This window comes from Pyxicephalus adspersus, chromosome W (genome assembly GCF_032062135.1).
Source record: "Pyxicephalus adspersus chromosome W, UCB_Pads_2.0, whole genome shotgun sequence".
In the NCBI taxonomy this organism is placed as follows: domain Eukaryota; kingdom Metazoa; phylum Chordata; class Amphibia; order Anura; family Pyxicephalidae; genus Pyxicephalus; species Pyxicephalus adspersus.
In genome coordinates this window covers 12,198,779-12,214,457 of record NC_092870.1, presented here as the reverse complement: position 1 = coordinate 12,214,457, position 15,679 = coordinate 12,198,779, and the positions used below count along the sequence as shown (strand labels likewise).

Below are 15,679 nucleotides of genomic sequence, written 5' to 3'. Positions count from 1 at the left end.
GTATAAACAAAATCAGAATCATGTCAGCATACGGATTTAGCCATAGGAGAAGAAACAGCCACCTTTCTAGCTCATGCTACCTTCTAGCTCAAATCCCAGCTGCTGTCTTTTCTATAAGTTTTCCTGAACCATAACTTTCATTTAGTTAAAGCATACCTTAATTTAGAAATTTCACTTTACATAAAAGAGTAGACAACCCTTTTATGTAGAGTAAAAATTCTGTTTGTTTTTTTAAGTGCAACACCCTTTAAAAAAAAAAAAAAGAAAAAGATGCTTTACTGCCCCCTAATTCTCGATCACCTAGCACCAGGAGGAGCATCCAAGAGCCTTCCAGGATGCTTGACGTAGGTATCCCAGGAGGCTCTTGAGTGCTCCTTCTGGACAATTTCTGTGTAGTTATTTGCTCGTGTGTTTCCGAGAAAGTCCTTGACAATGGCTTTGAATGATAACCAAGCATTCTTTTCCACTTCTGACATTGTCCTGATGAAATGTTCATCTTTGATGAGCTGCCGAATCTGTGGACCAAAATACACACCGGCCTTTATTTTTTTCAAATGACCGGCTAGAAAAATGCCAAAATGAGGTACTTGAAACATTCTCCTTCAGTTGGCAAAGTTTTAAGGAACTGCTTCATCAGACCCAGTTCCATGTACAGAGGCGGGAATATAATATTCTTTCTATCAACAAGTGGCTCATGTAGAATGTTTGGATCTCCTGGTTTTAGGGCAGATCTTGGAGGCCAATTCCTTTCCACCCAATGCCTCTCACAAGCTCTGCTGTCCCACATGCACAGATAACAGGGATACTTGGTGTTTCTGCGTTGCTGACCAAGAAGGAAGCAAACCATTTTAAGGTCAACACAGATGACCCAATTATGTCGTTGATATTGCAACAACTCAATGACTCTCTTTATGTCTGCATATTCTTCACAAAGAGAAACTGAATGGCCAATTGGGACAGACCCAAATATATTGCCATTGTGAAGGAGGACACACTTTAGGCTCCGCTTTGAGATATCCATGAATAGTCGCCATTCAGTTGCGTTATAGATTGGAATTCCCAATTCCTCCAATAAACCAGGTATGTTATGGCAATACACAAAGCCACTGTCAGTTCTAAAGTACTGCAGAAATGCAATTTCTCTGGTTGGAAAGTATAATACCTTTGTTCCTTTTTCAAGTAGGTTTTTCTCACGCAGTCTTGAAGCTAGGAGTTCTGAAACGTTCTTCGTTAGTCCCAAATCACTCAACTCATGCTGATCAAATCCCTTACCAACAGAGTCCTCTTCAATTTCAAACTCTTCATCATTGTTGTCACCTAGGTGGTAGGGAAGAGTTATCGGTCCTCCTATTGGAGTTGGTGTTGAGCTACCTCTATGTACTTGTTCAGTGGTAAAGAGAGGAGAAAAGAAAGAGGTTTACGCTCACAATTTTTAGATAGGTAGATTAATTATGTATTTGTGTAAATTCAATTTCATACATATTTGTAGTACAAGCATATTAGGAAAGTATACCCGGTCTGGTTTGTGGGTTCACTGACCAAGATAAATAATTCCTAGATAATAATGCTACTAGCTATTAACTGTGTTTGTCTTATGCTGTCCTGACTTTCTAGGCTTCCTCAGGGGAGCTTAAGCTTAAGATCTGTGCGGTCTAAATATATTAGAATGTATAGGAAAACATGGTGGTGAACAAACATGTAAGATACAGGAGAAAATATACTGAATGGAACATGCAAAGGTCGAAAACTTTCCCCCCCCCCCCTTTCCTTTTTTCTGATCAGCATTAGATTGACTGCTCTCTAGATGAGGTAGTCATGATATTTGTGTGTCAATATACTAAGAATATAATAATGAATATATATATGAGATATAATGCATTCACTTTCATGAAGATACCTCAAAAAAAAAATTTTCATGAAGGTACCTCGAAAAATTTTTTTTAAGTAAATGTATAGTATCACTGAAATATGCCTATAAGATTGAGGGATAGAGAGTGTAATAGCTATTGTTTTGAAGATTTTAGTGACCTTAAACGTAAGGTTTTTACGTGTGTTCAAAGTCAGTGCGTGCGTGCGTTCAAAGTGGCAGGTAGTAAAAATGTCAGTCTGAAATATAGTGGTTAACCTTCAAGTATTAGTGCAATATTTCAAATATTGTTAAAACTTATACTAAAATTGTGCTATATTAGTTTGATTGGTATTGCAATGATAAAAATTAGTAATAGAGACGAGTAATATAGGTACTGTTGTGGTTACTTACAGTTCAGTTGCTAGTGCTTATGTGGATGATATAAACTTCAGTAAGGGAAGAATGCCAGCGGAGGTGTATAGCTGATAAAAGTAAAGTGTTGCGGGACTAGAAATAATATATTATGGTGGTTTTGCTGAGGTGTGCAACTAATAAGTTGGAATATGAGACAGATATGGCATAGTGCATACCTGGCAGCTGCGTGTGCTTGCGGCGTGCTCTGATTTGGCAAAACGCCGAAGCGTGCCTGATAAGGACGTGCTTCCAGTTATTGGGCGTGAATGTATGGGGGCAGACACATCACGAGGGTGTCTGTCCCTCTGCAGACATTAGTGGGGACTTCCCGGGGCGTGTCCAAGGCTCCATATCCAGGGTGCAGGACGTAATTAGCACCCTGCATCCCTGGATAGGTGATCTTTCCTAACGGGGGCGGGTCATACGGGGATCCCAGAGGGAAGCTACGTGCAAAATCAATGCACATAAGCCACTGGAGGTGGCGCTGGGTCCCCGCAAGCTAAGGACAAGTGCGGGGGAGTCATGTTGTGTAGTGCCTGTTGTGCTGGAGAGTGATAAAGTGTTGCATGGCCCTGTGGGTGTGATAGCAGTATGCTTTATAAAGAAATATACATATAAATACAGTAAATATAAAAACCATTACATATCATAGAAGGTACAATATTTACAGTAATATAATCATTTGTTGAGAAAGGTAATCATATTCATATATTGTAATCTTCATAATAATAATATATACATAGTTAGGGGGAGTAATAATTTAGAAACATAATATAGTTGATAATACCTCAATAGGGATTTTGTGCAATATATATGACTATACATACAATGTATATATGAATAAAGAAAGTAGCTAGTTGATTGCTACTGTATTACATCAATCTTTTGGTATGAGCTCATACTATAGTACAACAAAAACGTACCGTACTGCATAGTTCTCCCCAGCCCGTTTTGGGGGGGGGGGGGGGTGGTCCACCTTCCATGATTATTCCGCCCGGCACATTTTCAGCAGCTCTGAACGGACACCGGAGAGCCTGCTCTGCTCGCTCTGTTCTCCGCTAGTAAGAGCTGATTGCTGATTAGAGCTTGGCGGAGTGAGGAGAGAACAGCACAGCTATGAAGAGATCACAGGCTGTCCCTCCCCCTCTCATAGCTGTGCCGAGTCTTTTGAAAAAAAAAAAACATTGTGTAAACAATGTCTCCGCACAGTGGGCGTGTGTAATGACGTCATCAGAGCAGTGTGTGTGTAAATGCTGCATGTCACATTTCTTAGCCTTACAGCTCTGTGTATAAACCTTCACATCCCCTAAACTTTATGTCATAATGATTTGAAATTTTCAGAGTGCACAGGGAACACCTATAGTTAGCACCATTCACAATTTCAGCAACCCAGCTTTTACAAATTTCATGATATGGGGATCTGAATTGTAAAATCTTGTAAAAATACAACATTGGGGTTGCAGTATTAAAAGCAAGTGCGCCTTGGAGTCCTAAATTAAAAATGCATATTGGGGACCCCCTGGGTCACTTACATAGAAAGGAGCATTGGGGAAGGGCCCCTAAACTCATACTTATCTCTCACAAATCTATACCTGTCATACTATGTTACCCTGTCCACTTATCTTCTTTGAACCCCAATTTCTCTAGAATGGTGGGGTGTACAAAGCCGAAAATGTAGGTGTGGGGTTTTATCACAATGGCATCATTAGAACATAAAAAACTCTGCCCATCAAAACAAAATTGGGGTTCAGGTACTGGTAGGGTAAGTCATGGGTAACAGGGCAGCATGTTTTGATGGGCAGAGGTTTTTATGTTCTAATGATGGTAAACAAACAATGATGGCAAAAGGTATAAGGAGCCTGTTCACCAATGCTAGAAGTCTAGCAAAACAAGGGGGAGTTGGAAGCCTTAATGAGTGAGGAGAATTATGACTTAGTCGGTATTACTGAATCCTGGCTTTGTTCTTCACATGACTGGGCTGTCAATATTCCTGGGTATACTCTCTTCCCTAAAGACAGAGTCAAACGAAAGGGTGGTGGTGTCTATATGTGAGAAGTGATCTGAAAGTGAAAGAAGAAATTGCGGATAGAACCAGCAATGAGGTTGAGGCATTATGGGTGGAGGTGAATGTGGGGGTGAATAACACACAATTTATTATTGGAGTCTGCTATAGGCCCCCAATGCTAAGGAAGAAATTTAAAATCAACTACTAGCACAGATAGAGAAAGCAGCAAAAAGTGGAAGTGTTTTAATCATGGGAGATTTCAACTACCCTGACATTGACTGGAGTAATGGCACTATGGGAACAGCAAAAGTGAGGAAATATTGTGAATTTAATACAAGATAATTTTATGGTACAGTTTAAAGAAGCCCCAACTAGAAATGATACTCTGCTGGACCTAGTTCTTTCTAACAATGCATAACACGTGTGCAAAAAAAAGAGAATCTGGGTAGCAGTGATCATAATATGATTTCATTTAATGTAAGCTGTAAGCAAAAAAAGGAAAGATAAAACCATTTCATTTTAAGAGCAGATTTTTCATTATTAAGGGCAGCTCTCTGTGACTTGGACTGGGAGACAATATTGTCCTCAAAGAACACAGAACAGAAATGGGAATGTTTCAAGTCTGTTCTACATCTCATCATTTGAAAGCTTTAAAGAATATAACAAAAGATGTAAAAAGGAGATAAATTGTGCAAAACTTCAAAATGAAAGACTGATTGCAAAGGAAAGTAAGGCAAACCCCCAAAAATGTTATCAAATATAATAATAGCAAAAAGATCAGATCTGAGCATGTAGGCCCCTTAAAGGATGTCGCTGGGTTGGTAACTGGGGATAAAGACAAGGCAGATTTACTAAACACTTTTTTTAGCTCTGTGTACACAAAGGAAAATGGCAGAGCTCAAGTCCAAATTCATTATAGCAATGTCACTGCCTTAAATGAGTCACAATGGCTCAGAATTTATATGATTGAGAAACAGCTGGGAAAAATTAAGGTTGAAAAAGCACCAGGACCTGATGGATTACATCCATGTGTGCTCAAAGAGCTGAGCTTGGTTATTTCAAAGCATTATTTCTAATTTTTAGAGATTTTTTAGTCACTGGCAAGGTACCGATGGATTGGCGTAAGGCCAATGTGGTTCCTATCTTCAAAAAGGGAGCAAAGTCATTACCAGGTAACTACATACCGGTTAGTTTAACGTCCATAGTTTGAAAGGTCTTAGAGAGTTTGATAAAGAACCACATAGAGGAGTTTCTGCTAGAAAATAATATTATAAGTGATAGTAAGCATGGCTTCAAGAAAGACAGAAGTTGTCAAACAAATTTACTCTCTTTTTAAGTAAACAGGTAGACAGTGGAGTAGCAGTTGATATAGTGTACTTGGACTTTGCTAAAGCATTTGACACTTTACTCCACAGACGGTTAATATGCAAGTTAGGGTCGATAGGTTTAGAAAAGTCAATCTGTAAATGGATAGAAAACTAGCTTAAGGACCTCATCCAGAGAGTTGTAAGTAATGATTCATACTCTGAATGGTCTAAGGTTATTAGTGGTGTACCCCAGGGTTCAGTGTTGGGACCTTTACTGTGTAACATCTTTATAAATGATATAGAGTTTGGGATTTCTGTGTTTGCAGATGACACCAAACTACGTAATGGAATTAAGTCCATACAGGATGTCTATAATCTACAAGCAGACCTGGAGGTACTGTGTGATTGGGCAGCCAAGTTGTAAATGACATTTAATATAGATAAATGTAAAGTTATGCACTTGGGGGCTAACAACATGCATTCTTCATACTGTCTAGGGGAGATACTTTGTGGGGAGTCGCGAATGGAAAAGGATCTGGGGGTTCTGGTAGATCATAGACTTAATAACAGCATGCAAAGTCAAGCAGCAGTATCTAAAGCTTGTAAGGTACTTTCTTGTATTAAAAGAGGAATAGACTGCAGAGATGGAGACATAATCCTGCCCCTGTACAAAGCATTGGTCACACCACATCTGGAATATGCAGTCCAGTTTTGGGTACCAGTTCACAAAAAGGACATTGTGTAATTGGAGAGAGTGCAGAGAAGGGCAACTAAACTAATAAAAGGAATGGAGGAGCTCGGCTATGAGGAGAGATCAGCTGAACTGAATCTATTCCCCCTTGAGAAGAGACGTATAAGGGGGGATATGATCACCACGTATAAATATATAAATGGTCCATATAGAGAACACTCTTCCCAAATATTCACTGTAAGGTCATTACAAAGCACAGATTCTCAAGATGGGACTATCCTTTTGTCCACCTCACAATTTAGACAAATTCAAACTAAATAAAGACATTCATTCATTCGCTAGAAATCTCACACTCACTAATGTTTGATAAACAAAATAAAGACACACCTTTTACAATTCCTCCAGAATTAAAAATAAATACAACACCCAAGAATTTAGAGTTTTCAAAAACCTTGTTTCCCTGCTCATGGAAAATGACCCTCTTTCTCTCCTACAAGAATCACCTCCCAATAGATCCTATAACACAGTGGTCGCCAACCTTTTCAGACCCACGGAGCACTAAATTTACCGTTTCCGGACCGTGCCAGGTGTCACTCAAAGGAGAAGAAACTTCCCTCTGGCTCTGGCCGGTGTGCCCCCCCCCCCCAGTGGAAGCCTTTTCCTGACATTACTCGGGGGCGCACCAGCCAGAGCTGCTGACCACCGGTTGGCGATTGCTGCTATAACACACTCATTATCCTCTGACCCCTTGCAAAGGAAACCCAAATCTAAATTTTATCCTCCACTTTCCACAAACTCTCATATCCAATCCTTTGTGGATGTAATGACAACTAATCTAGTAACTCCTCCACTTAAGTTCTATCCAGCTCAAAGATAACGTCTATTAGAAACTAAAATCCATCCACAACATTGTCATCAAATTAGCAGACAAAGGTGGAAACGTTGTCATCATGAACACACCCCACTACAAAGAAATGTGCCTGAAAATAGAATGGTATCATGATCACGACCGACAAATGTGAGGACACAAAACAAAAACATTATATGAGAAGCATATCAAACTACAGCTATCTATAAAAACACGAAAGACTACCTGATCATTCAACATACTATGATTCCAATGTTTTAAACCCTTCCGAAAGTCCAAAAGAAATTTGACGAACCCTTCAGGACGCCCTATTGTATCAGGAAATAACTCCATTTCCACCCATGCAAGCGAATTAGTGGATTCCTATTTATGCCCTCATGTAACAAAACTTCTATCCCACCTAAAGGACACAATTGATCATCTGAAGAAAACCAATCACATGATCATTCCACCTAATACCCTATTAGCTGCCATAGATTTAATCTGAAGTCCTGTCGTAACATTAATTATGTCGTACAGAATACAACTGACTTCCACATCTAACTGCTTACATCGGAATCTACCTGTTAGCACTGCAGGTCGTGCCGGCGCCGCTGCTCCTAATTGCAGGCACGGGTGCCGGGTCCTATCTTTCACGTAGAGTAACCCCACTACCTGTGTTCCATGCCTGTGTTTCCTTCATGCTGAGACTTGCTCTGGTGTTTGAGCTGGCGTGGGTGTGTCTCTCTTAAATCTATGAGGTAACACATACACGCCCTCTGTTTTCTACAGCCTATGGTTGGATCTCTGCAGGTATTTAAAGGCACCTCCTACTACAGGAAGTTGCCTGAGTAATCTCAAGGTTTTACCCTGTGTAACTCCCAGTGCTAAGGTGTTTCCTCTGTTTGCTTTACTGTGTACCGGACCTTGTTTCTTACCCTTGGACTTTGCCTGTTTGCCGCCTGACCCTGACTTCGGATTACGTTTTTGGACCTTTGCCCGATTGCCGCCTGACCCTGACCTCGGATCTGGTTTCTGGACTTTGTCTAATTGCCATCACCTTCTTGGCCATGCAAGCCCCTCGGTGCTTGCACCGGGTATCCTGACTCCTGTGGTCAGCTGCCACTGACCCGGGGATTGCTCTGGAGTGGCACCGGCAGCTACCCTGCGGCCCAAGCCTATCCTCACCATCAGAGGCTCTAGTGAAGACCTGGTAGCGGCTTAGTTACGCCCCTCTGGAGCATACCCAGTCAGTGGCACAGTGTATCCACACCCGCTTGCATAACACTACCCTCAGCCACTAACTAAAATTGGTTAATTCTGTCACTATTACGATAAATCCTTGAAAGAAATGTTTTCTTATTTGTCACCTACCTACAAATAAAAGTGTGCACCTGTTATCATCCTGGAACGACCCTTTTCGCCACCAAATAACATCTTGGTGGCAATACATTGATTATGGCAATACATTGATGATATTCTAATCTTCTGGTCAGGTACCACCACGTCTCTACTTGATTTCTTCAATGGCCTTCAAAACAATCCTTTCAACCCTACCTTTACTTTGGAATACCACAAGGAATGCCTATCCTTCCTAGATCTGTATCTAACCATCCAGTAAAACACCATATCTACTACTCTATACAGAAAAGACACAGTCAGCAATACAATTCCCTACGTGGCCAGTGCTCATCCTCGACCATTAATCAACAGTATACCCTACAGCCAGTATTTAAGGCTGCGAAGAAACTGACTTCCAAAAGGAAGCCAAGGCCCTTCAACTAAAACTGCTGGAATGAGATTACTAGAAGAAACTTCTGAAACAGTCATATCAATGAGTAAAAAGCCAAAAAAGACAAGACCTGCTATACAAGAATTCATGGAAACAGGAACTACCTAACGAGATGACTAGACTCATTACTAGATTCAATATGCAACACAATTTTATACGCAAACTTTGCAAGAAACATTGTAATTCAGCCAGGATCCTTAAATAAAAAGATTTGTAGGGAACAAACCATCTATAGTTTATAGAAAATCCCCATCCCTCGGAGACCAATTGGTCTCAAGCCATTTCTCTGAGAACTCTAGTCAACCTGAAATATCAGATACTAGAAGTACTAGATGTGAGCATTGTGCTCAATGCCCATAGATCAATGAAGCCTTATGCATCCCCCTTCCCAATGAAGATGCACATTGCCCTAAACATCATGTCAATTGCTCCACTATAGGAGGCATCTAACTTATCAATTGTATATGTGGCTCGTTCTATATTGACAAGACCAAGAGAGCATTTAGGAAATGGTTTTATGAAGAAGTCTACTCAACAACTAGTGGAAGACTCCTAACTCCTATCAGTTACCACGTCTGTACTAAACACAAAAATGACCCCATGGTCATTTCTTTGCCCTGGAAAGAATACTTCCTAACCCCAGAAGGGGCAACTTTGACCAACTACTACTACAATGAGAAATTAAGTGGATAACAAATATTCAAGCAACAAGATTTCCAGGCCTTAATGACATGTCAACCTTTAAACCCTGCCTACCCTGATATGTCTCTTACCATATTGACTTTTTCATCACCCCTTCTTATCAGAGCACAACTTTTCACATACTCACACATTGCATATTTGTAATGTAATTTAATTGTTCTGTTATATTTATTAATAAAATCAATATTATTCAATAATATTTAGATCCTTTGTGACCTACTGACCACTTTGATACAATGATTTTTGAAACAATATGTAATTATAACAAGAGGTTTTCTCCTGCACAGTACTTTTCAATCATTTGTATTTTATGTATTTTTTTTGCTCATATATTAGGAATAAATGTCCTCTTACTTTAACAGCATTCTAGAGTACACTAACAGGCACAATATATACAATTACCTTTAGCATATAACACTTCCCATTCATTCCTAACACACAGTCATACACTCTACTCCTTTAAGCCATTTTCTACACTACACACATTACTACATGTCTACATACACATCCCTATTCCCTCCCCTCCCTGTTTTCCCTTCTTTGTTTCTCTCATTCATATATCACCACATATCCAATTGCCCACCCCTCCTTCTGTGTTATTGTGCACTCTTTTGGCCCTCCCTCTCTGCTGACTAGCATCTATGTGCATCGCGCTTTTGCCTATGCAGCAGACAGCCATACCCCTGCCCGGCCGCTTTGCGGCATCTTTGTCCCCCAGCCCATTGCTTTGGCTCTCTTTCTGTGCAGCCGTGGCTCCGATCTCTGATCAGAGGGTGCGGCTCGCAGATTGAGTTAACGGTGGGCGAGGAAAACAGGCCTGAATGACAATCCTCGCCTCACACATGCCATTTTATACTATACTACTATTTTAGTAAGCAATACTTAAAACTGAAATTTCTGTTAATTATAGTAAGAAAATATTTGACACCGTTTGAATAGCCAGATCTACCACCAATATTTATTTGTATATTAGACCCTACAGGCATTCCCCTCTAGGGATTCCCTATTGGACCTTTTCTTTGTACCTTGATACCTGTGAGCCAGTTCAAACTGGGGCATGTAAGTTTCCACACTCTTAGTGTACTAATATTATATTAACCCATTTAATCTATATATATATACACACACACACACACACATACATACACTAATTATCCCCTAATACTTCCTTTCAGACACCTTGCATTTTAAATGCTCACCTATTGGATCCTCTACATATACCCAATCTATAGTTCTGATGTAAGTCCTTTATACATTACTCTTACTGAACCACTAAACGTACAATGAAATAGCTCAACATAACATGAGAAACAATACTTACATACTCAACATAACTTACTCATGTATGACATATATTACTTTATTTACTATTTTACCTGTATTGAACATACCTAAATGTGTCACACATATACACAAAAACCCTGTTTATTCTGGGATATTTTATGTTAACCTTTTCTATGTATGTATGTACGTACTTGTTTGGAATGTAATCGTCCTGAGTATTACCCCTGAAGAAGCCTTAAGGTGAAATGCATCGGGAAAAGAGGCGTCAAACGGTTACTTTTTTCACTAATACTGGCTAAGGTGACTAAGTAGCCATTTTTTATAGTGTACCCATGTAAAGTATATAAGGTCAAACATAGCCTAAAAGTGGAATTGGGAAATGACTCTCACTGTTTATATTGTTGGATTTATTATATGTATTGAAATGTGTTCTATTGACAATATATGTTTATTGCACAATTAGAACATATAAACTATACTTGCAATTCAAACACCCCTCGTTCTTCATTTATTCTAACACATTTGATTGTTTTGTTTTTTTTACATTGACTGACAGATCCGATTGTTTATTGGAATTGGAACCAAAGTAAAAAGTCTGTGCATGTGCAGCAGGCTTAATATTAGACCAGTAGATAGGGTGAAACTCATCAGTTTTAAGGGGGATCGGCGTGGTGTCTTTGTCAAGTGTGGGGAATTTATATGGCAGCATTATAGATACATCCAAATATGTAATAGTTTTGGAATTCCTTTATACACAGCATAAATAGTGGTATAACAACAAACATTAACATTGATGTAACTGTGTAGAATGTAGAGACCAATAAGGTGATCTTTAAAGAGATAACATCTTAGTGGTTAACGGAAAGCTCTGCTTACAGACCACATATATGCGGTATACATTTATATTTGTACATCAGTGTTCTTCCCGGCCCCTTTTAGCTAGGCACACCGCCCGGAACCTTTCAGTAACCAACCGGCTGTTTTTGGATGGTTACTAAATAGTTTGATCACAAAACAGAGGCAGCTACCTGTCTGTCTACATCTTCTTTCCACCTAGCTTAAAAAAAATTTCTGGGGAAAATACTGTACATTGAAAAAGATCTGTCAGCCATTCTTCTAATACAACCACGTTTGCCAGTCAATAAAACGCTTCTGTTTCATCATAGTTTAGCATTATTAGCTTCCCGGGCCATTTTCTTGTCCATCGGACAAAGTGGGATATGCTGATTCATAATCCAGTAATGGGGATTGAGTCATAGAGGTGACACACTAAGCTGAACTACTGACAGAAGAATTGCTTGATCTGGCTTGAGCAGACTCAAAGGCCCTAGTTCATCAAGCAAAATCGGACGCTCGCTCGCGCATTCGTATTTGCAATCCGAAATCGTAAGCCATTGCGCATCTCCGGCAGCTTTACTAGTCCGGAAGCCATCGGACTAGATTTTCTCACAAAAGTCACAAGCACACACACGTTCTTTTGTTTGCTTCATATATATATATATATATATAATTATTGTAGGATATAAAAAAATAAATATATATATAGCAATATACACAAATATGTGCTTGGAACCTGGACCTGGACCTGGACCTCCTTCCATCACCATCAGGTGTGTTAGAATGAGTACGCAACTCAGCTGGACAACTAATTCCCAACCAGTTTGGACAACAAGTGGAAGGCAACGAGGGGAGCTAGGGGGAACCACCATAAAACACACCAGGAGACCAACACACCTAGGAAAGTCTGGAATATGCAAGTGGATTTCCTACACCTACTGTAAAAAACACTGCAGATATTTTTACCACTTTTTTGAAGCGGATAGAACACAGATATGTGATATTGTGTCCTTGTTTGTCATAAGGACACAAATACAATTACTACAATTACTCCAAAGTATACGCTTTATACACTACAATGTTAGATTCATACAATTTGTGTATTTGTAATCAATTTGAAATCTTATTTGGAAATGGCTTGAATGAATTTCTACAAGATGCCATGATAAATCTGAGACAGAAGTTTGGATAAATTTATAGCAAGGCATGACAATTTTCTTTTTTTTTTTTTTTTTACAAATGCCAACCAGTCTAATCAAGGAGCCAGTAGACTCCTAAAAGTTTGGTGACATATGCTTCTAAAGACAATAGAAAAGACACTCAAAAGAAAGGTTAGGTGCTGCCTGTTGTTTTCTAGGCATGGTGGGTACAATTATAATGTGTTGTATGGTTAATTTAAATCAATGGCACATCACTGTTTCAGTACTGCATAGATTAATTTTTGAAAGCACACCACCATCAGAACAAATATATGTGAACTAAACTGCTAAATAAAGGTCACTGCAGAACCAAATCATGCCTAATGAGGAACTATTTTAATGTTTACCCAACCTGATTTGCTGTATCCATGCCCCCCTATAGAAATCCTATACCCAAGAAACACTTTATTTTTAACACACTGATAAATATTCGGACACAATATTGGCAGTACTTTTATATTTGTTAACAATATACAGAGAAATATTAACACTTCAGTAAGTGAATAGACAAAAGCACAACAGTATTCCGTGCATTAAAACCATCAGCACTTTACAAACAATCAAATTAAATGTATATCATACATATTTTGACATAATATACAAATACTATTTAAAGGAGTATTTGTATATAAAAGCTGAACTCAAGGCAACACATATATAGGAACCAATTTAGGACCCAAAGTATGTGTTCGGCCAGTCTATTGATCCAGGCACAACTGTCACAGAGCACAGCTAGGTTCTCAACCTTTACTTCTGCACAGCTTGATCATTAACACATCCCTTGGTCCAATTAGTTGACAAAGGACCAGCAGCACCCTGATGGGCCATCATCTACCCTTGCTATCTGATCCTGTTTGCATTGTATTGTCTGTATATTTGCATGAGGAAGAAACTTATTGGTGTCTGAGCTCAACCTTCTCTTTCAATCCTGTTATGTAGGGGATCACAGGAGGCTCCTGTATTCAGATGAATACACTTAAAACATTTAAAATGATTTATGTTTTGTAGTTATATTTTACCAGGACACACAGAAGAGTTCAGATACACACCCTTAAAAATGAATAAATACCCTATCCTTTTCAGACTTCTCCAAACTGGTAAAAAGTGAAAATTTAGATTGCAGCCTAGCGCACGTTGCAGTATCTTAATGAATAGCAGCAATAAATGCTGCTACAGTCTGCATGGGCCACAAAGGGGTTAAGGATAACCAGCATTAGAACAATCACAGAGGTACAAGGACAGCAATTGTCAGCTCTAAAATCCAAGCAGGTTGGTGACACAGAGGGGAATGTGTGTACACTGACAGCCTCCCCAATTGAAAAGGAAGCAAAGCTTGGACAAAGGCTAATATGCATATGGGGACCTATTACTATGCCTTTCAGTCACAAGAGCAGAAGAACAGGTGCCTTCACAAGGAGCACAAAAGAGAGAGAGAGAATAATGTATGCAAAGTGCATTTATGACACATCCATAGAATCACTGAGCAGATCGCAATGATTGCAAATTCCTTTGTAAGGGAAAAATTCATTTACTCAACATCTGGGTTTCATTTACTACAAGGTGAAGAACTAAACAACCATCAACAGAACACTTTTTGGCAAAAGCATTTTAAATATTTATTATTGTTAAAACAGATGTCCAGTGATTTTAAATAGACAACCCTTTACTATATATACAGATCCTACTTATAGTAAATACACGGCACCACAAAAACTACAGACAGAGGGGTGTATAGATATACACAAATCCTATACATACATATTATATATATATACACACACTACATAGACAGGTAAAACAATACAGCAAGATATTGTATTATAAGCCGGTATACAATACAGGTACCATGCTCATTACAACTCAGCTTCCATGCTCATAGAAGAAGGATCTCCAACATCCATCTGCATGAAAATCCCCAGGCTGTAGAATGGATTGTGCAGGCTGCGCCAGAACTGGGAGAGCCCAGGGCAGGCCATTGGTAGCTCTGCTGAACAAGACAGCATGGGCAGAAGCTGCAGCATGATCTGCTAGGAATAAAGAAGACAGGGATTACCTGACACACACCCTGCCATGTTGCATCCACGGTGCCCCTGTCACTGATGAAAGGGAAGCCCCAGATTAGTCAATAAGCAGAACTGCTGCCATCCTTCATCCAGATCCTGAGCTCCAGTGCTCACATTAGTGGCTTGGATGATTCAGCTGCCTCCTTGCTGTTCCCTAGCCCATGATGTCACCATCTTTCTCCATCTCTGATTGGCTGCCAGGCTGCTGATAATAATACTACAAATAGCACTAGGAGGGCTGGGATAGGCAAATCTTTTGTTTCGAAGCAGGAAGTGCACAGAAACCTTTCATAGCAGAAGGAGGGAGCTTATAAAAAAATGTGATGCTTTCACTAACACCACCACTACCACCACAGGCTGCATTGTGTGTGGCCAGAGGTGCAATTCTATCAGTCTGCATGAACATAAGTAATACATGAACACAGCACATTCCTCCTGTGTCTCTGCAGCATACTCAGCTGGATTGTGCTTGAGTGTTACACTACACAGCTCAGCTGATACTAAATTTCTCTTACTGTATTACTGTGTTACCAAGATCTGCCAATTTCAGCAAGGAGCATCACAAAGCAGGAATGCATAGTTCAATGACCCATATCAACCCATCAAGAAGCTATTAATGCAATCAGATTATTGTATACTGTCTGCTAAGGACATTCCTGATAAATGTCACATTTTAATTGTTAGATTTT

General features: G+C 39.5%; 1 protein-coding gene across 3 annotated transcripts in view; it reads right to left on the bottom strand.

Moving 5' to 3' along the window:
• Positions 1-15,115, bottom strand: part of LOC140342818 (serine/threonine-protein kinase PAK 3-like) — a 166,333-nt gene extending 151,218 nt beyond the window's left edge. For 2 of the 3 annotated variants that reach the window (XM_072429170.1, XM_072429172.1), the window contains exon 1: positions 14,981-15,105. The gene's annotated coding sequence lies outside the window, so the exon portion shown is untranslated. Of the gene's footprint in view, positions 1-14,980 lie in introns of all 3 variants that reach the window. The other variant, XM_072429171.1, reaches the window with a different exon arrangement.
• Between the last annotated feature and the right edge of the window lie 564 nt (positions 15,116-15,679).